Source organism: Enhydra lutris, unplaced genomic scaffold (assembly GCF_002288905.1).
Source record: "Enhydra lutris kenyoni isolate GAN:26980312 unplaced genomic scaffold, ASM228890v2 scaffoldscaffold9, whole genome shotgun sequence".
Classification (NCBI taxonomy): Eukaryota; Metazoa; Chordata; class Mammalia; order Carnivora; family Mustelidae; genus Enhydra; species Enhydra lutris.
The window spans coordinates 21,954,301-21,981,245 of NW_019154093.1; the positions used below are offsets into that span (position 1 = coordinate 21,954,301).

General features: G+C 40.0%; 1 protein-coding gene across 9 annotated transcripts in view; it reads right to left on the bottom strand.

Moving 5' to 3' along the window:
• LOC111142844 (zinc finger CCHC-type containing 11) overlaps positions 1-25,754 on the bottom strand; it is a 123,393-nt gene extending 97,639 nt beyond the window's left edge. For all 9 annotated transcript variants that reach the window (XM_022496182.1, XM_022496176.1, XM_022496179.1 and 6 more), the window contains exon 1: positions 25,573-25,754. The gene's annotated coding sequence lies outside the window, so the exon portion shown is untranslated. The remainder of the gene's footprint in view (positions 1-25,572) is intronic.
• Between the last annotated feature and the right edge of the window lie 1,191 nt (positions 25,755-26,945).

Consider the following 26,945-nt stretch of genomic DNA (forward strand, 5'->3'; position numbering starts at 1 on the left):
TTCTAAGTGATAAGCCCTAGAGCAGATATTTCTTCATTTTCCTTGGTATTCAGTTGGCTCTTTTAATCTCTACCTCAAGTCCCCCCACTCCTGAAAATTTTTTCTTGTATTATGTCTTCTATCATTTCCTCCCTTTCATTTTCTTTTTCTTTAGTTCCTAGTCATTGGACCTTATGCCTCCTACATTGATTCTCCAGTTATCTTACCTCTTTTATCCATTTTCCACCTTTATTTTCTTTCCTGAGTGATTTCCTCACCTTTATCTTCCAACTCTTCTACATTTGGAGGAGAGAAGCACAGGAGGTGTACCATATTTTCATTTCTAAAAACACTTTAACTCTCTGATTATTACTTCCTACAGCACTCTTGTTCTTGTCTCATGACTATCATCTCTTATATCTGAACACTAATAGTTTTGCTTAAATTTTTTTCTGCTTCTTGTGGTTTCCTGAGTTTCTCATTTGTTTTCTTCTCTATCAAGCACACTAACATACACATAGGAAAGAGTAAAAGAGAAAAATGGAGACAGAAAAATATTTGAAAAAATAATAGCTGAAAACTTACCTAATCAGATGAAAGATACAATTATACACATTCAAAAAGTTCAATGAACTCCAAGCAGAATAAACTTAAAGAAATCCACACCAAGATTTTTATCAACTTATTATTCAACTTTGAAAACCAGAGAGAATTTTGAAATCAGCAAGACAGAAGCAACTTCTCGTGTACAAAGCATTCACAGTAAGATTTAACAGATGATTTCCCATCAGAAACATGCAAATCAAGGGTCCCCAGGCAGCTCAGGCAGTTGAATCCTTGACTTTTGATTTTGGCCCAGGTCATAATCTCAGGGTCATGAGATCGAGCCTGGCATAGGCTCCATACTGGACATGGAGCCTGCTTAAGATTCTCTTCCCCGCCCTTTGCCCTTCTCCATCCCTGGCAAAAGGGGGAAAAAAAAAAAAGGTACACGGGTGGAAAAAGGTATTCCATGCAAATAGTACTATAAAGAGAACTGGGTGGTCATATAATTATTAGACAAAATACATTTTAAGACAAAAGAGATTACAAGAAACAAAGAGAACATTATATACGGATAAGAAGTTCAATCCAGGGATGCCTGGGTGGCTTAGTTAGTTAAGCATCTGCCTTCAGCTCAGGTCATGATTTCAGGGTCCTGGGATCAAGCCCCACATTGGGCTCTCTGCTCAGTCAGTGGGGAGCCTATTTCTCCCTCTGCCTCTGCTTCTCCCCCTCTCTCAAATAAATAAAATCTTAAAAAAAATAATAGGGAACTTCAATATCCTACTTTCAATAATAGAGAAACCAAACAAAAAATCAGTAAGAAAATAGAAGATTTCAACAATCTTAAACCAATTAGACCTAACATACTCAGAAGCCTCTACCCAGCATCAACAGAACACATTCTTCTCTACTGCACGTGGAACATTCTCCAGAACAGACCATTCTGCAAGGCCATAAGACAAGTCTTAACAAACTTAAAAAGACTGAAATCATACAAAGTATCTTTTCTTACCACAACAGAATGAAATTAGATATCAAATCAATACAAAAACTGGAAATTTCACAAATATGGAAAACTTAAACAATGCACTCAAATCAACCAATGGGTCAAAGAAGAAATCACAAGGGAAATTAGAAAATACCTTGAGACAGATGAAAACAACGTACATTTTACCACATTTTCTAAAAATGGATATAAGAGGGATATTTCACATAATTTTTAAAAATAAGGATTATAGGGTGCCTGGGTAGCTAAGTCAGTTAAGCATCTGCCTTAGGCTTAGGTCATGATCCCAGGGTCCTGGGATCAACCCCCACATCAGGCCCCCTGCTCAGCATGGACTCTGCTCTTCCCTCTCTCTCTGTCCCTTTGCCTGCTCATGCTCTTTCTCTCAAATAAATAAAATCATTTTTTTTTAATTTTTTAATTAAAAAATAAGGATTATAAAAGAATACAATAAACAACTGTTTACCAACAAATTGAATAACCTAGATAGAATGGTCAAATTGTACATACAAGCTATCAAAACAGAGTCAAGAACAAATAAAAAATCCAAATACACTTACAACAAAGAAATAGATTAAATCAGTAATCAAAAACCTAACAACAACAACAAAAAGCCCAGAAACCAAAAGACTATACTGGTGAAGTCTATTAAATGTGTAAAGAATTAACACCAATCCTTCTCAAACTCTTCCCAAAAAATTAAAAGGGGAGGGCACTTCCTAACTCATTCTCTGAGGCCAGCATTACCCTAATATATGAACATATATTCAAACAATCATCAACAAAATACCAGCAAACCAAGTAATGAAAGATAGTTGGAAGAAGGCAGGCAGGAACAAGGGAACTCCACCCTAACAGGACACCACCTTTAAATACCACCCTAAAAGGAGCCTCTACCCTTACCCACCTAATAGTTATATGATAAAAACCTGATAGGGTGACAGATGCACGGAGGGTTAATCAGATTAAAAGAGCCCGCCAACAAGCCCATAAAGACCACTAGACTTGGAGACTGGTGGCAACCCTCCGGGGTCCCCTCCTCTTCAGGAGCTTTGTACTATTACTCAATAATGTTTGCTTTGCTGCCCACCACTCTTTGTCTGGTCTACCTCTTCATTCTTCAAAGCAGCATGACCAAGAACCACGGGCACTAAAGGAAAAGAAATTCAGTAACATGAGCGGCATATTAAAAGAGTTATACAGCACAACCAAGTGAGATTTCTCTCTAGAATCCAAGAGTGGTTCAACAAACAAAAATCAATGTAACACACCGTATTAACACACTGAAGGAAAAGGAAAACATAATCAGCTTAACTGATGCAACAAAAAGCATTTGAAAAAAATCCAGCAGCCTTTCTTGGGGAAAAAAAAATTTTTTCAATAAACTTGTAATAGCAAGGAACTTCCTCATCATGATAAAAGCCATCATACAAAACAAAGACACAGCTAACATCCACCCAATAGTTAAAGACTGAAACTGTTCCTCTACAATCAGGAATAAGACAAGGATGTCTGCTTTTTCCACTTCTATTTGACATAGATCTATTGGAAGTTACAGCTACAGCAATTAGGCAAGTAAAAGAAAAAAAAGGCAACCAAATGGGAATGGAAGAAATAAAATTATCTTTTGCAGATGACATGATCTTATATGTAAGAAAACCCTTAAAAGTACGCATGCACGCACGCACACACACACACACACACACACAAACACACACACAAATGCACCAAAACAGTAGTAAAAAACTAAGTCAGCAAATTGCAGAATACAGAATCAACACAATGATCTACGAAATTAACACAGGTCTATGAAGTTAAGAAAATAATTCCATTCTTTATTTTTTTTATTTTTTTTAAAGATTTTATTTATTTATTTGACAGACAGAGACCACAAGTAGGCAAAGAGGCAGGCAGAGAGAGAAGAGGAAGCAGGCTCTCCGCAGAGCGGACAGCCCAATGCGGGGCTCAATCCCAGGACCCTGGGATCATGACCTGAGCTGAAGGCAGAGGCTTTAGCATCAAAAAGAATAATTAAGAATACACTGAACTAAGGAAGCAAAAAAAATTCCACACACCAAACTACAAAACAATACTGAAAAAGATTAGACTCAAACAAATGGTACAATATCTCAAGTTCATGGATTCCTTCCGATCTATTTTCCCTGTCTACCTCTTCCTTGCATTCTACACTGTGAGGCTGGAAATCAGGAAGTATTTAAGTTCCTGTGACTTAGAGCCCCAAGGAGTGGAAAACTGGAAGACACATCTCTTACAATGTTCCACCTTCACTTAAAAGGATTAAGCACTCCACTCCTTGCTTATTGTTATTAAGCTCAAAAATCCCAAGAATGGATTAGGCTTTTTTCCCCAGAGTTGCCAAAAGCTGGAGACTGGGCAGAATTCATGATGTGTAGCCCACTATGTACTTACCCATTTATTTCCTTTACTTATCACCAATAACTTATATTATTAACAATATTGTTAAAATGCCAATACTACGCAAAGTGATCTACAGATTTAGTGCAATCATTACCAAAATCCCAATGGCATTTTTTGCAGAAATAGAAAAACTCATCCTAAAATTCATATGGAATTTCAAGAAACTCTGAAGAGCCAAGACACTCTAGGAAAGGAAGAAAAAAATTTGGAGGACTCACACTTCCTGATTTCAAAACTTACTACAACACTACAATAATCAAACAGTACCATACTGGCATAGAAAAGACATAGATTAGTAGAATACAACAAAGTCCAGAAATAAACCCTCACTTACGGGGTCAACTGATCTGACAATGATGGCAAGAGTATTCAACAGGGAAAGGACAGTTTTTTCAACAAATGTGCTAGAAAAAAACAGGTATCTACATTCAAAGGAATGAAGTTGGACCCTGACCTTACACCAGTTACAAATATTTACTCAAAATAGATCACATCAGACTTATTATAACTTATAGTAACTATAAGACTTATAATTATAATTAGTATACTGTATAATTTATTAAAGCACTAAGTGAGGGTACCTGGGTGGCTCAGTCAGTTAAGTGTCTGCCTTTAGTTCAGGTCATGATCTCAGGGTCCTGGGATCCAGCATCAGGCTCCCTGCTCAGCAGGAAATCCAGTTCTACCTCTCCCTTTGCTCCTCGCCCCTGCTTGTGCCCTCCCTCTCTTCTCTTTCTCTCTCTAATAAATAAATAAAATCTTTTTTAAAAAGGCACTAATTGTAAATCGAAAGACTGGGCAAAAAACTCAAATGACCATCAATACCACACTGGTAGGGAAAACTAGCATAGAACATAAAATATATTACTACACAACCATAAAACAGAATGAGGAAGTCTCTATTCTGCTGTGGAGTGACAGTGAGGACCTACTTACTGTAAAATAAAAAAAAATAATACATATAGGAATATGTAGTAATTCTGCAGAAGAAAGAAGAAAATGGTCACTTGACTGGCTCAGTCAGTCAAGTCTGTGCCTCTTGATCTCAGGGTTCTGGGTTCGAGCCCCACATTGAGTGTAGAGATTACTTAGAAATAAAATGTTAAAAAAAAGAAGAAGAAAACATATATATATACACACACACTTAAATGTTCAGAAATAAACAATGGGGGCACCTGAGTGGCACACTCAGTTAAACGTCCCACTCTTGGTTTTCACTGAGGTTATGCTCTCATGATCCTGAGATAGAGCCCCCTCCCTCATTGCCTCTGTGCTCAACATGAAGTCTACTTAAGACTCTCTCTCCCTTTCCTCTACCCCTCCTTCCCCCAAACTCTCTCTCTCAAATAAATATTTTAAAAGAAAAGAAATAGGGGCACCTGGGTGGCTCAGTCGGTTAAGCATCTGCCTTTAGCTCAGATCATGATCCCAGCGTACTAGGATCAAGCCCCAAGTCAGGTTCCCCACTCAGAAGGGGAGTCTGCTTCTCCCTCTCTCCTCTCTCCTCTCCCCTCTCCCCTTCCCCTGCTCCTACTCTCTCTCATCCACACACTCTCTCTCAAATAAATTAAATCTTTCAAACAGAAAAAAAAAAGAAAAGAAAAGAAAAAAAAACAGTAGAAGCATAAAAACAACAAAAGGGGCACCTGGGTCGCTCAGTTAGTTAAGTGCCCAACTCTTGGTTCTGGCTGGGGTCATGGGATTTGGCCCACACGAGGCTCGGTCCCTCTCCCTCTGGCTCCTCATGCTCTCTCTCATGCACTCTTTCTCACTCTCACTCTAAAACAGACAGACAAATAAATAAATCTTTTTAAAAAGTTCACTTTTTCTCACTCTCACTCTAAAATTAAATAAATAAATAAATAAATAAATCTTTTTTTTTAAAGATTCCAAAGATGTAAATTTTATTTTTTTTTTTAAAGATTTTATTTATTTATTTGAAACAGAGGGAGAGATCACAAGTATGCAGAGAGGCAGGCATAGACAGAGAGAGGAGAAAGCGGGCTCCCCGCTGAGCAGAGAGCCCGATGCGGGCTTCGATCCCAGGACCCTGAGATCATGACCTGAGCCGAAGGCAGAGGCTTAATCCACTGAGCCACCCAGGCGCCCCAAAGATGTAAATTTTAAAATTACATTAAAAACTATACCTTGTTTTTTTTGTTTTTTTGTTTTTTTTTTTTTAAGTAATCTCTACACCCAGTGTGGGGCTGAAACTCACAACCACCAGATCAAGAGTCATATGCTCTACCAACTGAGCCAGCCAGGCACCCTACCTTATATTTTAACTTACAAACACACACACACAGACACACACATACTATAAAAACTGGTAAGTCTTCACAACCTTAGATCTGGCAACAGCTTCTTAACTATAATATTAAAAATAGACAAGAGGGGCACCCCTCTCTTAAAAAGATAAAATCTTTAAAAAAATAAAATAAAATAAAAAGCTTCTGTACACCTAGGTGGCCCAGTCAGTTAGGTGCAGCTTGGGTCATGATCTCAGGAGTTGTGAGACTGAACCCTGGGTTGGGCTCTATACTCAGCAACTCAGCAGGGAGTCTGCTTGAAATTCTCTCCCCCCTCCCCTATCCACCCACGTATGAACTCTCTCTAAAATAAATAGATAGGGGCACCTGGGTGGCTCAGTGGGTTAAGCTTCTGCCTTTGGCTCAGGTCATGATCCCAGGGTCCTCGGATCGAGCCACCCGTCGGGCATTCTGCTCAGTGGGGAGCCTGCTTCCTCCTCTCCCTCTGCCTGCCTCTCTGCCTACTTGTGATCTCTGTCAAATAAATAAATAAAATCTTTAAATAAGTAAATAAATAAATAAAATAGATAGATAAATCTTTAAAAAAAAAACTAAAAAGTTTCTGCATAGCCAAATAAAAACGCTATCTACAAATAGGAGAAAATAAATGCAAATCACATTATCTGACAAGAGGTTAATACCCAAAATATATAAAGAACTCATAGAACTCAAGAGGTTAACAAAACACAAACAATCAGATTTTAAAATGGGCAGAGGATGTGAACAGACATTTTCCAAAGAAGACATACAAACCACCAACAGGACATGAAAAGATGTTCAACAACACTAAACATCAGGAAAATGTAAATTCAAACTACGATGAGTTATCAACTCACACCTGTCAGAATGGCTATTATCAAAAAAACATAACAAGTACCAGCAAGGATGTGGAGAAAAAAAATCCCTGTGCACTAATGGTGGTAAAGTTAAACCGGTACAGCCATAGTGTAAAACAGTGTAAAGGTACTCAAAAATTTAAAAAGAACTATGAAATAATCCAGCGAGTCTCATTCTGGGCATTTAGTCAAAGGAAACAACAAGATATGGGGGCGCCTGGGTGGCTCAGTGGGTTAAAGCCTCTGACTGCGGCTCAGGTCATGATCCCAGGGTCCTGGGATGGAAACCCCCATCAGGCCCTCTGCTCGGCAGGGAGCCTGCTTCCCCTTCTCTCTCTCTGCCTGCCTCTCTGCCTACTTGTAATCTCTGTCAAATAAATAAATAAAATCTTTAAAAAAAAGAAAAGATAACTCAAAAAGATATCTGCACCCCCATGTTAACTGTAGTGTCATTTACAACGGCCAAGATATGGAAGCAACCTGTGTCCATGAAAGGATTAAAAAAATGTGGTGTGTATATACAATGCAATATTATTCAGCCATTAAAAAAAAAGCAGAAAACCTTACCATTTATGACAACTTGGACGGACCCTGAGGATATTATGCTAAGGGAGACAGATAGAGAAAAATACTGTATGATCTCACTTATATGTAAACCCTAAAACAAAATGAACTCATAGATATATAGAACAGATTGGTAGTGCCAGAGGCTGGGGCTGGGAAGAAGGAAGTGGGCAAAATAGGTCAAAGTGGTCAAAAGGTACAAGATTACAATTATTTTAAAAAATGAGTTCTGGGGATATAATGTACAGCATTGTGACTACAGCTAATAATACTGTATTGTACATTTGAAAGTTGCTGAGAGAGTAAATCTTGAAAGTTCTCATCACAAGAAAAAATAATTTGTACCTATATGGTGATGGATGTTAACTAGACTCATTGTGGTAATCATTTCACAATATATACAAATATCAAATCATTGTGTTGCACACCTGAAACTAATATGGTATATGTTAATTACATCTCAACAAAAAAATCAAAACATCTGTTCAGCAAGGACACTACCCAAAAAGTGAAAAAATAACCAACAAAATGGGAGAAAAAAACTGTACATCATATATTTGATAAGGGTCTAGTATCCAGAATATATAGATTCCTACAACTTATCAACAAAAAGAAAAACCCACTTAACAAATGAGCAAGAGACCTGAATAGACATTACTCCAAAGATTAATAAATGGTCAATAAGTACATGAAAAGATGCTCAACATCATTAGTCACCAGGAAAATGTAAATCAAAACTATAATAAAACACCACCTCATACACACTAGGATTATCAAAAAAGCAGAAAATGACAAATGTTGGTATGGATATGGACAGTATGAAATCCTCATGCAAGACACCTGGGTGGCTCAGTTGGGGCTCAGGTCATCATCGCAAGGTCCTGGAATCAAGTCCCACATCCAGCTCCCTACTTAGCAAGAAGCCTGCTTCTCTCTCTCCCTCTGCCTCTTCCTCTGCTCCTGCTCTATCTCGCTTTCTCTCAACCAAATAAAAATAAAATCTTTGAGGGGCGCCTGGGTGGCTCGGTGGGTTGGGTCTCTGACTCTGGCTTGGGTCATGATCTCAGGGTCCTGGGATCGAGCCCCGCATCAGGCTCCATGCTCAGCAGGGAGCCCACTTCCCCCTCTCTGCCTGCCTCTCGGCCTACTTATGATCTCTTTTTCATTTAAAAAAAAAACAAAAACAAAAAACTGCTGTCATCAACTTGAAATTTTTAATCTTATCTATGAATTTGTGTTTTGTAATATTTTTCTTTTTAAGATTCTATTTATTTGTTTGAGAAAAAGAGCGCACACAAGCACAAGTTGCAGGGAGGAACAGAGGGAGAGGAGAAACAGACTCCCCACCTAGCAGAGAGCTCACAACAGGGCTCCATCTCAGGACCCTGAGATCACAATTCTAGCTGAAGGCAGATGCCTAACTGACTGAGGCACCCAGGTGGCCCTGCGTTTTGTAGTCTGATGGGAGAAGAGGAAATACATGCAAAATGCATGTCTTGACATTCCTTTCCACCTCGTTTTTATATAGCTTTGATGCCCCATGAGCACAGAATTCCAGTGGAGCCACTATATGTAGTTCAGCAGGACTCAAAGTGAGTATAAGGTAAGTGTGTTGTCTATAACCAAGCAAACCAAGAAGCCACATTTTTTACCTTAACCATACCTTGCTTCAAACACAGAAGAAAGGCAATGGTATTCTAAGAAACGTGACGAAAAAAAACCAAAAAACCAAAACAAACCCTATTATATCTTTTCTTTTTCATGTTACTTCCCTGTATTAACTAATCCTGTATGCTAAAACTGATGACACAGAAGGAAAGGGAAAGCCACAGTTCCTTTTCCTTTCAGTACTGCCAAAATCAAAGGCAGAACACGTTGGGTACCTGGCTGGCTCAATTGAAGAGTATGGGATTCTTGATCTCAGGCTCATGAGTTCAAGCCCCACCACACTGAGTGTAGAAATTACTTAAATAAAACTTAAAAAAAGAAGGTAGAGGGTGCTGGTGGAATGTGCAAGTATAAGAAGTGAAATGGCGGGCACCTGGGTAGCTCAGACAGTTAAGCATCTGATGCCTTCGGCTAGGTCATGATCCCAGGGGTCCTGGGATTGAGCCCTGCATCAGGCTCCCTGCTTCTCCCTCTCCTCCCCACTCCTGCTCTTTCTCATATCTCTTCCTCTCTCAAATAGATGAATAAAATCTTAAAAAATAATAATAAAAGTAAAATAAGGGTGCCTTGGTGGCTCAGTTGGTTAAGTGTCTGCCTTCAGCTTAATCCAAGCCCACATCAGGCATCCTGCTAAGCAAGAAGCCTGCTTCTCCCTTTCCCTCTCCCTATCACTCCCCCTGCTTGTATGCCCTCTGTCAAATAAATAGAATCTTAAAAAAAAAAAAAAAAGTGAAATAAAAATAGCTCAGTAAGTACTGTGCAGTGTTTTTCCCTGGTAAAAAATAAAATTAAATATACAAGTATACAGTGTACAAGTACAAGCTATAAAATACCAGCAATTCCACGTAAGAGTTAATACACTCTTATATATACACTTAGAGGTGACATTGAACAATATAAAGATGAACAGTAAAATTTATACTGAACTTAAAATTTTTAATTGTTCTAGGGGTGCCTGGGTGGCTCAGTCAGTTAAGTGTCTGATTTGGGCTCAGGGCTCAGGTCATGATACCAGGATCCTCTGATGAAGGGCTGCATAGGGCTCCCTGCTCAGCAGGGAGCTGTTTGTCCCTCTCCCTCTCCCTCTCCCAGCATGCACTCCCATGCATACAAGCTCTTTTTGTCATTCTTAAGCGCACATGGGTCTCAAATAAATCTTTTTTAAAAGTAAAATGTTTATGACTTTTCTATATTTAGAATGACATTTAAAAGTAAATTAAAAATAAATTAAAATAATAAAAGCCTGGGTGGCTCAGTCATTGGGCATCGGCCTTCGGCTTGGGTCATGATCCCAGGGTCCTGGGATGGAGCCCCGCATCGGGCTCCCTGCTCATAAAATAATAAAAGTAAGTATAGATCACCATAATGTTGAGAAAAAGATCACAGAAGAAAGGAAAAAGCTTTATATTTTAGTAACTTTAATGGCACTTTCTCCCTACTTTTTGAGCAAGGTCCTTATATCTTCATTTTGTACTTCATCCTGCAAATTATGTAGCTGGGCCTGCATTTGTTCAGGTAAATAAATATACACCTGGAATTCATTTTAACAAAGATTATTTGTCAACATTCACATATAAAGTGCTAGGTTAAAAGCTGAAGATATAATGATAAATAATGGGTCATGTGTAAAAGGGGAGACCATCATACAAACAAATAATGACAGTATATTATGTGACACATGTTATGGAAACCCTGTGGGAAGAGCCTTGGAAAAGACTTTATCGTGGAAATAATTGTTAGGCTAAAAATTTCCCACTTAGAAGAGAGAGTGAGAAGGGAAAGACCTAATAAGATCTGTATATAGTAAACAAAACGTATTTATAAAATTTGACAACCTTTTTAGGATCATAAAATAGCATGCACAATGGTGAACATAGGAGAGGAACTGAGAATGTAAACTGGTGCACACATTTACATACCAAGTCAAGTTTATACTTTAAGCAAAAAGGCCTAGATTTATAAGCAGAAGAGTGGCACAATTTCAGTTTTAGATAATTTCAGGATAGTAAGAGAGCGGAGAGGAAAATGAGACAAGTCAGTAATGTAAGCAATAGTAGGGGCGCCTGGGTGGCTCAGTGGGTTAAGCCGCTGCCTTCGGCTCAGGTCATGATCCCAGGTCCTGGGTTCGAGCCCCGCATCGGGCTTTCTGCTCAGCAGGGAGCCTGCTTCCTCCTCTCTCTCTGCCTGCCTCTCTGCTTACTTGTGATTTCTCTCTGTCAAATAAATAAATAAAATCTTTAAAAAAAAAAATGTAAGCAATAGTAATTATCAATAGTAGTAAAAACCACTAACTTATTTAGGGCCTTATAACAAGCAATTTAAGTAGAGTTGGGAAGGGGGAACGTCTGTGTTAAAGTTAAATGAGGGGCGCCTATGTGGCTCAGATGTTTTAAGTGTCTGCCTTAGCTCAGGTCATGATCTCTAGGTCCTGGGATCAAGCCCCACGTCCAGCTCCCAGCTCAGCAGAAAGTCGTCTTCACTCTCTCCCTCTGCCTGTGCCTCTCCCCCTGCTTGTGTGCACTCTCTCTCACTCTCTCTCTCTAATGAATAAATAAAAATCTTTAAATTAAAATAAATGAATAAATAAAGTAAAATGAGTTTCTCTCCAGAAGAAACTTTCAGACTCTTCAATATGCTAATAAGCACTGCAAATCTCCAAAAGAGAGATAACTTACAACATATCCCAGATTTATTTGACTAAAGAAGCCTCTTTTGCCAGGACCACCTATCATCTCAAAGAACCATGAAGAAACACTTTAACACTGTTCTAGAAAAGAAAAGGCAGCACTAAGCGAGAAAAGCAGAGGGCAGTAGAGGGCTTAAGATAGGAGTAAAACAATAGCAAATGTGAGGAACAGAAAGAAATCTAAAATCCTGGCAAGCTATGTTAAGGACCAAACTAGATATATAAAATACCAGTCTACTAACTTATACAATTAGCAAATATTTTAATTCATATGGGGTAAGGGACTGATAGAATGACTATTTCAAAAGAGTAAGGGTAAAAAACAGTAATGGTATGGGGGGAGAGGGGGAATAAAGCCAAAAAGATGTTACATATAGAGATTAAGAATAGATCAGAAAACTAAAGAAATGAGAAAGATACACCTATAAATATTTTTGAGAATTTGGTCAGAAACAGAACCATTTTTTAAAGATTTTTCTTTATTTATTCGACAGAGAGAGATCACAAGTAGGCAGAGAGTCAGGCAGAGAGAGAGAGGGAAGCAGGCTCCCCGCTGTGCAGAGAGCCCAATGCAGGACCCGACCCCAGGACCCTGAGATCATGACCTGAGCCGAAGGCAGAGGCTTAACCCACTGAGCCACCCAGGCGCCCCAGAACCATTTTTTAAACCATATGAGTAGGTATGTCAAGGAATGTAGACTGAGTACCACTGGAATACAGAAAATATTTTTCAAAATTTTATCCATTCATCAGAGGGAGAAAGAGAGAGCGTGTGCACATGCACACACACACACACGCTGGGGGAGGGGCAGGTAGAGGGAGAAGTAGGCTCCCCACTGAGCAAGGAGCCTAATGAGGGACTCAATCCCAGGACCCTAGTATCCTGATCCCAGCCAAAGGCAGCCGCTTAACCAACTGAGCAAGCCACCCAGGCATCCCTGGAATACAGAAATTAAGGAAAAATAAAGTTAAGGTATTAGATGACATTCAATGTCCAACTGCCAATATGATGTCAAGAATTACATCCAGAATCAGTGAATATAAAAGAATAACCCAGGGGCACCTGGGTGGCTCAGTGGGTTAAAGCCTCTGCTTTCGGCTCGGGTCATGATCCCAGGGTCCTGGGATGGAGCCCCACATCGGGCTCTCTGCTCAGCAGGGAGCCTGCTTCCCCCTCTCTCTCTGCCTGCCTCTCTGCCTACTTGTGATCTCTCTCTGTCAAATAAATAAATAAAATCTTTAACCAAAAAAAAAAAAAAAAAAAAAAAAAAAAAAAGAATAACCCAGAGGTTCCTAGATTGAAATGCCAAGTCAGATAAAAAATATAGGCAGCAGGCTACCAGTCTTAAAGGAAGAGGAACTACAAAGACAGAAGAATAAATAGATAACATGCAGAAAAATATGGGTCTGGTTTCCTGGCTTTGAAATGTGAGGAAACTAAACTACATCCCTTACAGGATTAGGACAGAGTAATGGTTCTCAATCTTGTTGTTTGTTTTAATACATCTGAGAAATAGAATATAAATTCCCAACAGAAACGAAGAGGAAAAAAAGAATGAGGAAGAGGGATGATAATTGTGAGTAGTTTCTAGTAACTACAAAATGCCTTCCAAAGGAAAGTGTAATTCTTATATAATGAAAATCACTGCTTTAAAACTGGTACTATCTGGGCACCTGGGTGGCTCAGTGGGTTAAGCCTCTGCCTTCGGCTCAGGTCATGGTCTCCGAGTCCTGGGATCGAGCCCCACATTGGGCTCTCTGCTCAGCAGGGAGCCTGCTTTCCCCTCTCTGCCTACTTGTGATCTCTGTCAAATAAATAAGTAAATAAATCTTGAAAAAAAAAAAAACTGGTACTATCACAGAAAACTTAAATAAAATTTCCAAAGACAAACTAACATTTGTTTGTTTCTTTTTTAATCTATGTGGCAGAATTCAAGACACCGTCACATAATAATACAAGTTCCTGCAAAAATATCCAGAGCTCTTACAAATATTTCAGTTTAAAAAAAATTTTTGAAGATACACCATCGCTAATACGTCTAGTATGCTCATTTGTTTATCTTTACACATTTATGAAGTTAATACAGTCTTACAGTATTTCTATTTTAAAGATTTCATTTTATTTTATTTTATTTTTTGAGAGAACAAGCAGAGGGGAGAGGCAGAGTGAGAGGGAGAAGCAGGTTCCTTGCTAAGCAGGGAGCCCGGGCTTGATCCCAGGACCCCGAGATCATGATCTGAGCTGAAAGCAGAGGCTTAACCAACTGAGTCATTCCATTTTATACACTAATGAGGCACCCTAAGTTTGTGAGTTGCCTAAAGTGACACAAACAGGACTGATTTAGGACTATAAACAAGTGTCCCAATCTAGGGCTCAATGTTTAGGCACTAAGGTAGGTCTGCTCACCTAAACCAACAGTTCTCAAACTTTTTGAGATGTGTTCATATTCTTAAAAATTACTAAAGATCGAGGGACACCTGGGTGGCTCGGTTGAGCAGCTGCCTTCAGCTCAGGTCATGATCCCAGCGTCCTGGGATCGAGTCCCACATCGGGCTCCTTGCTTGGCGGGGAGCCTGCTTCTCCCTCTACCTCTGCCTGCCACTCTGTCTGCCTGTGCTCGCTCTCGCTCCTCTTTCTCTGACAAATAAATAAATAAAATCTTCAAAAAAAAAAAAAAAAGAAAAATCTTTAAAAAAAAATTACTAAAGCTCGAAAGAACTTTTTTTGTGCAGGTTATAGCTACTGATACTAATATCATTAGATAATAAAACTGAGAAATTTTTCAAATACAAGAATACACTATTAACTCATTCTATAAGGCCATTATAACCCTAGTACCAAAACCAGACAAAGACATCACAAGAGAATTATAGACCAGTGTCTTATATGAATATAGGTGCAAAAATTTTAAACAAAATACTAGCAAACTAAAGGATTATACACCAGAACACCAAGTGGTATGTCTCTTGGGAATGCAAGGTTGGCTCAACATATGAAAATTAATCAGTGTAATATACCATATTAATAGAATAAAGGACAAAACAACAGTCATCTCAAAAGATGTAAAAATGCATTTGATAAACCTAACAAACTCTTGGGATAAAAACACTCAATGAACTAGAATAGAAAGAAACTGCCTCAACCTTACTGAGGCCATCTAAGAAAAACTCACAGGTGACATCATACTTAATAGTGAAAGACTAGATGTTCTCTCCTCTAAGAGCAGAAACAAGACAAGAATGTCCACTGTCTCCACTTATAGTCAACACTGTACTAATCAGGTAGAAAAAGAAATAAAAAATAACCAGATAAGAAAGGAAGAAGTAAAACTATGTCTATTTGCAGATGACATGATCTTACATAAAGAAAATCCCAAGAAATCCACAAAAAACCATCAGAGCTAATAAATGAGTCCAGCAAGGTTGATCTCCAAAATCACTACACAAAGTCAGTTGTATTTCTAAACACAAGCAATGAACAATCCAAAAATGAAATTAAGAAAACAATTCCAGGGGCGCCTGAGTGGCTCAGTGGGTTAAAGCCTCTGTCTTCTGCCCCGGTCATGATCCCAGAGTCCTGGAATCAAGCCCCACATAGGGCTCTCTGCTCAGCAGGAAGCCTGCTTCCTCCTCTCTCTCTCTCTCTCTCTCTCTCTGCCTGCCTCTCTGCCTACTTGTGATCTCTGTCAAATAAATAAATAAATCTTAAAAAAAATAATAATTCCATTTATAATATCATCTAAGAGAATAAAATATTTAGGAATAAATTCAACAAAAGTAGTACAAAGCTTATACACTAAAAACTACAAAACACTGTTGAAATAAATAGGTAAAGGCCTATTTAATGGAAATAAAAGTAAATGCAAACATCTCATACTCATGGATTGGAAAACTTAATATTAAGATGACAATACTCCCCACTTTTAATTACCAAATTCAACAAAATTCCTTTCAAAACTCAACTCTTTTTCTTTTTCTTGCAGAAATTGACAAGCTGATCCTAAAATTCATATCAAATTGCAAGGGACTCTAAATAGCTAAAAAATCTTGAAAAAGAACAAAGTTGGAGGACTCACACTTCCAGAATTCAAAACTTTATATAAAGCTACAGTAATCAAGACTGGGTGGTACTGGTGCTAGAATACACATACAGATCAAATCAGTATCCAAAAACAATTGAGAATCCACAAATAAACATAGACATTTATGATCAACTGATTTTCAACAAGGATGCCAAGGCCATTCAACAAGAGAAAGAACAGTCTTATCAATTAATGGTGGAACAACTAGACAGCCACATGTAAAAGAATAAAGCTGGGGGCACCTGGGTGGCTCGGTGGGTTAAGCTTCTGTTTTTGGCTCAGGTCACAGTCTCAGGGTCCTGGGATTCAGCCCTGTATCTGGCTCTCTGCTCAGGAGGGAGCCTGCTTCCCCCTCTCTGTCTGCCTGCTGCTCTGCCTATTTGTGATCTCTCTCTCTCTATGTCAAACAAATAAATGAAATCTTTAAAAAAAAAAAAAAAAAGAAAGAAAGAAAATATTTTTTTTAATTAAAAAAAAAAAGAAGAAAGCTGGACTTCTACTTCACACCACATACAAAAATTAACTCAAAATGGATCAAAGATCTAAATGTAAAAGCTAAAACTATAAAACTGTTGTAAGAAAACAGAGGTATAAATTTTTATAATCATGGATTAGGCCATAATTTCTTAGATATGACTCCCAAAGCACAAGCAATCAAAGGAAAAATACATAAATCAGACTTTATCAAAACTGAAAACTTAACATACTTCAAAAACATACTTTACTCAAGAAAATGAAAAAAACCAGGATGCCTGGATGGCTCAGTCGGTTAAGCATCTGCCTTCTGCTAAAGTCATGATCCCAGGCTCCTGAGATCAAGTCCTACATCTGTCTCCTTGCTCAGTGGAGAACCAGCTTCTCCCTCTGCCTGCCCTCCCCCCGCTTACGCTCTCTCAGACAAATATATAAAATCTTTAAAAAAAAAAAAAAAAGTGAAAATGAAAAACAAACAAACAATATGGCAAATCCTCCAAAAATTAAATGTAAATTTACTATATGATCCAGCAATTCCAATTCTGGTTATACACCCAAAGAGCTAAAAAGCAGGAACTCAATTTGTATTTGTATGCCCTTGTGCACAGCAGCATTACTCATAATAGCCAAAAGATGGAAGCAACCAAAGTCTGACCAACAGATGAATAAACAAAATGTGGTATATAGAAGATATATATACACAAGAGAATAATATTATTGAGCCTCAAAAAGAAATTTTTTTTAAAGATTTTATTTATTTATTTGATAGACAGAGATCACAAGTAGGCAGAAAAGCAGGCAGAGAGAGCAGGCAGAGAGAGCAAGCTCCCCGCTGAGCAGAGAGCCCCAGGCGGGGCTCGATCCCAGGACCCTAGGATCACCACCCGAGCCGAAGGCAGAGGCTTTAACCCACTGAGCCACCCAGGCGCCCCAAAAAGAAAGGAAATTCTAATACAAGCTACAACATGGTAGAACCTTGAAGACACTGTGCTAAGTTAAATTTCAGTCACAAAAGGACAAATACTGCACAACTCTAATTACACAGAGTAGTCAAATTCATTGTGACAGAATGTAGAATGGTATTTGCTAAGGAGCTATTGCTTAAAAGGTACAGTGTTTTGGTTTTGAAAAATGAAAAAGTTCAGGGGATGGACAGTGGTGATGGTTGCACAACAATCTGAATGTCCTAATACCACTGAAGGTATGCATAAAAATAGCTAAAAATGGTAAATTTTATGTTAGGTATATTTTACCACAATTTTTTAAATTTTTAAAAAGAGAGTGTCCCAGTGGCTCAATTGGTTAAGCGTCTGCCCTCAGTTCAGGTCATGATCCCAGGGTCCTGGAATGGAACCCCTGATCTAGCTCCTTGCTGAGCAGGAAACCTTCTCTCTCCCCCTCTGCCCCTCCCCCCTGCTTGTACGCGCACCGGCAGGCACTCGCGCACTCGCTCTCTCTCTCAAAATGATAAATAAAATCTTTAAAAAAATTTTTTTAAAGAAAATGAGAAAACATTTTTGCAAACCACGTATCTGATAAGAGTCCAGTATACAGAATATATAAAGAATTCTTAAGATTCAACAATAAAAAAAAATAAATAAATAACCTAATTTTTTTTACATGGGCAAAGGAGGGGCACCTGGGTGGCTCAGTAGGTTAAGCATCTGCCTTCAGCTCAGGTCCTGGGATCAGACCCATATCAGGCTCCCTGCTCAGCAGGGAGTCGGCTTCTCCCTTTTCTTCTGCACCTCCCTCTTCTTCTGCCCCTCCCCCACCCCACTACCCCACTCTTGCGAGGGCCCGCACACGCTCTCCCTCTCTCTCTGTGCCTCTCTCAAATAAATTAATAAAATCTTTAAATAAACAGGGACACCTGGGTGGCTCAGTAGGTTAATCATCTGCCTTCTTGCTCAGCAGGGAGCCTGTTTCTCCCTCTGCCTGCTGCTCCCCCTGCTTATGTGCTCGCTAGCTCTCTCTCTGACAAATAAAATCTTTTAAAAAATCTTTAATCTCTAGAAATAAATAAATGGACAAAGAATGTGAATAGACAGTTCTCCAAATAAAATATACAAGTGGCCAAAAGGCACAAGAAGAGATGCTCAACATCATGAGTTATTTGGGAAATGCAAATCAAAACCAAAATGAATACCACTTCACCCACTAGGATGGCTTTAACTAAGAAGATGAACGATAATAAGTGTTGGTGAGGATGTGGAGAAAATAGAATTCTCATACATTGTTAGTGGGAATACAAAATGGTGCAGCCTCTTGGGACAATAGTTTGGCAGATACTCATAAAGTTAAACAAAAAATGGGTTAAGTGTCCAATTCTTAGCTGACTCTTGGTTTCAGCTCACATAATGATCTCAGGGTCTCAGGCTCCAAGCTCAGCATGGAGTCGGCCTGAGATTCTCTCCTCTTTCCCTCTGCCCCTCCCCCACTTGCTAACAAGCTGCACAACACCCCATATATAAATAAATAAATATAAAATCTATAAAGTTAAACATAAATGCATCCAAATACTCAGCAATTTCACTCCTGGGTGTATAATCAAGAGAAATGAAAACATACATCCACAAAAAAACCTTTTTTTTTTTTTTTTTTTTTTTTTTGGAGAAAGACAGAGAGCATGTGAAGGGAGGGGTGGCAGTGAGAGGGAGAAAAAAATTCCAAGCAGATTCCACCCTCACCAGAGCCCAGTGCGGGGCTCAATCTCATGATCCTGAGATAATCACCTAAGCCAAAATCAAGAGTCAAACACTCAACCAAATGAGCTACCCAGGCACCCCTCAGACAAAAACTTTTACATGAATGTTCATAGCGATATTATTCATACTAGCCAAAAAGTGGTAACAACCCAAATGACTATTAAATGATGAATGAATAACAAAGCATGGTATCTCTATAGAATACAGTCCATAGAATGAAATATTATAAAAAGGAATGAAGCACTAATACATAATATGGAGAAACCTGGAAACACTACACTTGGTGAAAGAAGTCACGCACAAAAAGCCACATGTATGATTCCAGAACAGGCAAATCCATAGACAGAAAATAGCTTAGTAGTTGCCAAAGGCTCGGAGGAGAGGGTAATGAGGAGTGATTGCTAATGAGCACAGGGTTTCTTTTTGGAAGGATGAAAATGTTCTGGAATTAGACAGTGATGGTTACAGAACCTTATGAATACATACTTAACACTATACTTTAAAAGGATGAGTCTTATGATACTGTAAACTATATCTCAAAGAAAAATTAACAAATACTCCATTAGCCATCAAAGCAATGTTTTGTCTTTTTTTTTTTTAAGATTTTATTTATTTGACAGAGAGATCACAAGTAGGCAGAGAGATAGGCGGGGGGTGGGGAGCAGGCTCCCTGCCAAACAGCGGGCCCGATGCGGGGCTCGATCCCAGGACTCTGGGATCATGACCTGAGCCGAAAGGCAGAGGCTTAACCCACTGAGCCACACAGGCGCCCCCAAAGCAATGTTTTAACATATAGTGTAGACATCACTCTACATTCTAGATGACAGGAGAGGGTAAAAGACAAATATCTTTTTTTCTTTTTAAAGATTTTATTTATTTATTTGATGAAGAGAGACACAGTGAGAGGGAACACAAGCAGGGGGAGTGGGAGAAAAGCAGGCTTCCCGCCCAGAAGGGCTCGATCGCAGGACCCTGGGATCATGATCTGAGCCGAAGGCAGACGCTTAACAACTAAGCCACCCAGGTGACCCGGCAAATATTATCTTAATATTACTATGAGAAGAGCTGTAACTCAGAGATCCCCTCAAAAAGGTTCCCAGAATTTGAATACCGCTAGCCTAAACTAACAAATTCTTAGTAAGTGATCAATTTTACTTTGATTTAATTTTTTTTAAGTTTATTTATTTAGGTAATCTCTACCCCAAACATGGAGATCTAATCCATGACCCTAAGACCAAGAATAGCATGCTCTTCCAACTGAGTCAGCCAGGTGCCCCTGGCTGAGCAATTTTAATGACAATTATTTAAACTACAATGTGCAGGAAAGACTGACAAAATGCAAGCAGATTTCACTATTATGTATAATTCACATTTTACATTCTTTTTTTTTTTTTTAAAGATTTTATTTCTTTATTTGACAGAGATCACAAGTAGGCAGAGAGGCAGAGAGAGAGGGGGAAGCAGGCTCCCCGCTGAGCAGAGAGCCCGATGTGAGGCTCGATCCCAGGACCCTGAGATCATGACCTGAGCCGAAGGCAGCGGCTTAATCCACTGAGCCACCCAGGCACCCCCACACTTTACATTCTTAAAATAAATTTTTTCCTCAAAATGTATTTTTTGACAACCCATGTAACTGTGCTGAACCTAACACCCTCTGCATGCTCAATTTTGACAACCCAAGCCTGAGGTACAACATAATGTAGTGGTTAAGAGCTCTAACTGCAGACTCAGACACCCTGAACCCTGAGTTCAAATACCAAATCTGCAGCGAAGTAGCTATGAAATCTTGTCCAAAATACTTAGCCCTTCTGTACCTCTTTCCTCACCTGTAAATGAGGATAATACAAAAGGGTTGTTGAAGACTGAGTTAATACTTAAGATCTTTAGAAAGAAATTATACCTCGTAAAAATTGCAGTAAGTTATCTACCATCACTGTAAATCAAATACCCACCTAAAACTACCAGACTATTGGGGGATCTGGCTGGCTCAGTTGGTGGAGCATGCAACTCTTGATTTCAGGGTTCTGACTTTGAGTCCCTCATTAGGTGTAGAGATTATTGAAAAATAAAATCTTTGCAAATAAATAAACTACCAGACAATTATGTGACTTACACCGATTTCTTCTTGAAAGTACAGGTTGCTTTGTGCAAGGATGAGCACTTTGCTCATCCTTGCTGATGAACACAGCTTGCAGGAAGCCCACACTCCCCAAGCCCTCATCCTATTGCTTTCTAATGCTAAACTAGAAATCAGTCAACCAACCCAAATCAAGGAATGAAAAAACTTCCTAAGTAACTATAACAAGTGATTACCTCCAGAGGTATTTTTATCTCAAAAGAATCCTCTAAGGGGCGCCTGGGTGGCTCAGTGGGTTAAGCCTCTGCCTTCGGCTCAGGTCATGATCTCAAGAGTCCTGGTATGGAGCCCCACGTCAGGCTCTCTGCTCCGCACGGAGCCTGCCTCCCTGAACCCCTCCACCCCCCTCCTCACCTACCTGTGATTCTCTCTCTCTCTCTGCGTGTCAAATAAATAAATAAAATTTTTTTAAAAAAATCTTCTAAGAAATTTAACATTCAGGATCCTCAAAAACTAATCTGAAATACAGCAACTACTAGAAAGAGGAGAAAAGAATATCATGAAAAAGGGTGCTTGACCATCCACCAAAAATGGGTTAACTCTGTTGGTAAGGAAGCCGAAGAGAAAGAAATACTAAACTAGGAGTCAGAAAACACACTTGGTGCTCGCTTCGGCAGCACATATACAGAAAACACACTTGTAATCACAATTCGAATACTATCTCACTTGGTGATCTCATGTGACAAAATAAAAACCCAAAGGTCTTAACTACACAATAACCTTCACTCTCTATTTCCAACCATTTCGCTCACCACTCTATCCATAAATCCTCAACTCTTGCCACACTGAATTTCTCACTCTTCCTACTCTGAGCCCCTTAACAACTTAACATCTTTGCATAGGTTATTCCTTAGTTCTGGACCAGCCTCCAGACTATAACCCTTTTCTACCTGGCAAACTCCTACTCATCATTCAAGAGCCAGCTTCTTCCCTCTGACCTTCCATGATCCAGTGTGTTGCAATTTATCTATATTATATGCAGACTCAGTTCCCTGAAGGGAGAGACTGTTTTCAATAATTCTGTGTCTCTAAAACCTACCAGTGTCTAGGATAATGTACAAATGCAAGTGTTTGATAAATGATTAAATGATCTGTGAATGAGTAACCCTAAGCAGTCCATCCTACAAAACTGAGAGACTACTTGATACATCTGGAAAGCAACAAGGCATATGTAATAGGAAGAACACACTGAGCTGTTCCAAATCTGACTCTATGATCTTCAGCAGAGACTGAACTCAACTACAAAAAAGGTTTCATAAGGTTGTTAAAAGTGAAAAAAAAATAAACATGTCTAGCATAATGCCTGGTAAAAAGTTACTCAAATGTCAGTTCCCTTTTCTCTCCCCCTTAACTCAGGATAATTATGGACACTCAATGAATTAATGTTGAGAACAATTTGGAAACCATAACACATTATACAAAATAAATCTATCACTTTAGGGGAAAAAATCTAAACTGTTCATCTTTGCATTTATATAACTTTTCTTTTTGGATCTGTAAAAAATGCTTGGGGACATATGCTGCTTTTTAAACATTTCCCCAAATTACACAATTATCTAGAATTCTAGAATTAAAACTTAGTTTAGTGTAAATCTTCTTAATTCACTTAGTTCAGTTTAAACCATCTTAATTCCTCTTAGATTAAGAAGAAAAAAATCTACATATCACCTATCCTGCTTTAAACTACAGTGTTTTCTCCTTGTTTTAGGTCTTTAAGAACTGTTCTTCTTTAGGACATACTTCTACCTGCAGTCATAACTTTCACTGAATTTTGTAATATTATTTATGGATCCCAGCATTTGTAGTTTACCTTCGAAAATAACACATCTCCCTGAATTGTTATATCAAAATGGTTTGTTCTTTTTAAGGATAAACAAATTTTACTGGCATCAGCATTTATAAGTAAGTCTTATTTATTGCCTGAAAACAGACACTTTCTGTAGAAAATAAATTCAAAAAATTTTCTCTACCCACAGATCCTGATTTGACATTGGATAAAGAACACAACATTAAAACAAAACAAGACAAAACAAAAATGGAACACAACATAACTTATGATTATTCATGTCAAGGTTAACCCTGGGGTCAAAAAAAAGTTTCTCTACTTACTAGACTGAATCTGCTCTGAGAACTAATAAAAATTCTCCTTAAACAACTTTCTATTAATCAGAAATATTTATAATTGCAACTATAAATTTTTTATTTTAAAAGGTCTAAAATTATAACACAGACACTACTGTTCTAGTTATATGAACTAAAAATAAATGTGAATCTGTGTGATTTAGGAATTACGAAATTGAACTAAACTTATGTACATGATAACATCCTGTAAATTTATCTGTAACTAATAACAACTTGACCTAAGACAATGAAAAGACCTTAATTTTCTCTTTGTATTCAGACATTTGCTACATTTAAAACATTGAATGTCAATAACTTTCACTTCCTCCTCTGTATTATTTCAAGGAAGCTTTAATTTTCATTTTCCACACTAGTCAAATTAAAAATTGCAAATAGGAAGACCTAAAAGAGCTCTCTTTCAAAGCAACTTTCTTTTGTTTATATTAACAATTACATTTTAAAGCATAAAATACGTAAAATTTTAAAGCATAAAATGCTTATTGTCCCCAAAGTATGTGGTTTTTAAGAACACTCTTTAAAATTTGTTTATAAAACATCACAGCAGACTAGACACTAGTGAATTCATTATTTTTAAAGCACAGCATTCCAAATGAAGCAATTTCAAAATTTTACAAGTTGTGACTAATTAAGTACTAGGATGCAAGGTGCAGCAATCTTTAAGGAGACCTTACAAGGGTGCTGAGCCTAAAGAAAATTCCAGCGTACAATGTACTCATATACAGAACATGCTGCCTGACACCAAGAACAAAAAAGTCAATTTTTTTTTTAAAGCATTCCACAATTCACCACCCTAGTATAGTACTCTCTCTAAATTGTCGTATCTAGTTGGGATCATCCAGTTTTATTAGCTAATAGTTCTCATTACTTTAGAAACAGGGTATGTTCTGTTTCACCAAGTGTTACACATTTCGCTACTACAAGACTTGGCGGGGGAGAGGGGCCTTTTGGAAACAAAAGGTAATCTGATCCACTACAGCTAATTACTAAATGCACGCCAACAAAACAATTCGAATTGCGTTTCTAGACACTAAAAAGATCACAAAACCAAGTAGAATGTCACATGTGTCAGGAACTACTTTTGTATCAAAAATATATCAAAATAAAAAAACATGGTATACCGAAACAAGATCTCACACAAGGTTCAAAATTCATCTGATTAAAGACTGGATAAACTTACGAAAAGAAAATGTTCAATCAACGTTCCTAAAATAACAGTAATTCATCCCATTCAGGTATGACTAGAAATCTCGGCGATGTGCTTCTTTCACGTCCAAATATCTCATTCTTTTGCGATCCGGATACCAAAAAGACCTGAAACCTCTCGCGGAGGCGTGCAACACACACGGCTAGTGCTGTCTGTTTACAAATACGAATCTCAGTTTCCCACGTCAAGGCGTTCATTACCACCATTCGACTGGGGGGCGGGGGAGAGAGAAGGCGGGCGAGCAAAAAACGAAATTCACAGACATCTCTGCCTTCTCTCTTCTCGACAAGGGTGAGCCCGGAGAAATCCTTTATTATGTATTACATGAGTGTGTATATTTGCCTGTTATATATGGACATCTGTGTCTAACGGGGGGGGGGGGGAGATGAAAGAAAAGGCATACATGACAGGGAATCGTACTGGACCCAAGAGAATGCTCACATCAATCCCGTTAACTCAAAATCCGCCTCCCCGGTCTACAGGTTTCGGCCCGGAACCGAGAACCTCAGCCTCTCTGTGAAGTTCGGTCCCCGAAGCGCCCCAATGCCCTCCTCAGGCCGCCAGGCCGCCGCCCCTACCTCTCTTATCTCAGCCTTCCCCTGGGACACCCGAAGTCCATTCCGGCAAAGAAAGAAGTGTCAGGCCCCAAGGGGGTGGCTAAGACACGCTCGGGCCGGGTCCCCGACACCTGCGAGGCTCCGCACCTGAGGAGGGCGAACAGGGAGCCGCCTGGCCTTTCCAAAGCACACCCCCTCGGCGCCCGGCGCCGCGACGCGGCCGGAACCTCCGTACCTGCGAGGCCCGCGAGCTACAGGCGCGCGCGGCGCCTCCTCATCTCAGTGGCTCCCGCTCCCCCCGCCGCCTCCTGCTGCCGCCGCCGCCGCCGTCACTGCCGCCGCCGCTGGAGGCCGGGACACGACGAGCTCAGGACTACACCGCCATGTCCGCCGCGCCGCGAACTGCATTGTGGGGGGGAAGGGATGGGGTGGGGGAGGAGGAAGGAGAGGGAGAGAAAAAGGAGGACCCGCTGAAGGGAGGGGGCCGAGGGGGAGCCAGGGAAGGGGGGAGGGGAGGGACGGACAGAGTCTTGAATGGAGTCCTGACCTCCGAGAGTTGGGCTGGGGAAAGACGCGGAAAAGACCCAGGAGAGGAAACGCAGAGGAAAGAGTTCAGGGGTACCCCCTCCCTTCGTTCTGGGGGCCCCAGGGTGCCGGTTAAACCGAGACGAGGGAAGGGGGGAGCGGTAAACACCAATGGGGGGAGGGGCTGCGTTTGGAGGCTTGTGGCGGCGGCGAGAAACAATAGGGAGGGGCCGAGGTGGGAGGGCAACACACTCACACTCAGGCGGAGAAAAGAGGCGCGCGCGCGCGAGGACACTCGTTAGTACGCGAGGAGGGGGCGGGTCCTCTAGCGCTGGGGGCGGGCCGAAGTCACGGCGGGCTCGCGAGGAGGGGCGGGGCCATCGAGTGGGAGTCGCTAGCTCCGGCTACCCGACGGGGCCCCACTGGGGAGAACGGGGACGCCGGCGTGCCTGAGCAGGTCGGGGTTACGGGTATTGCAGCGCCACTCAGTTCTGGCTCCTGGGCCTCCCGCCCTACCGAGGCCTCCAAGCGAAAAGAAGGGCCAGAAAGCTGCCTCTACTCCTCGCTCCAGAAGCTGTCCTTCCCCCCGCTCTGCCACCACGACCAAGGAAGCCTGGCGTTGGACGTGCACTTTGTAGCCTGGCACACGGGCCGGGCTTAGCCGGATCCTCCGTGGACCCTCGGCGCCTAGCGCGGGCTTCTGAACATCAAGGGGGAGCTGGACGAAGAAAGCCGGGGGTCGACACCCGCCTAGTCACCTTTGCCACCAATCCACCAAAGCTGTAATTCTTTTCAAAATGCAGCCTATTTAGGAGTTAAGGAGCTCAGCAGAAAAATCTCAAGAACATCTCCCTACCCCGGGAAGATATCAAAAATAATTTCTTTAGTTTCACTCCGGTTTGCAATTAACTACCATCTATGGGCCCATTCTTACTTTGCTTTTAATAGGTTCCTCTGCATAGTTATTTAAAGTCGCAATCCGAGAGGATCTATGGCTTAGTTTTTGTTTTGTTTTGTTTTGTTTTTTTAAAGACCCCAGCCTTGGACATTATTCAACCAACCCCTGACCTCAAAGCTGGACAA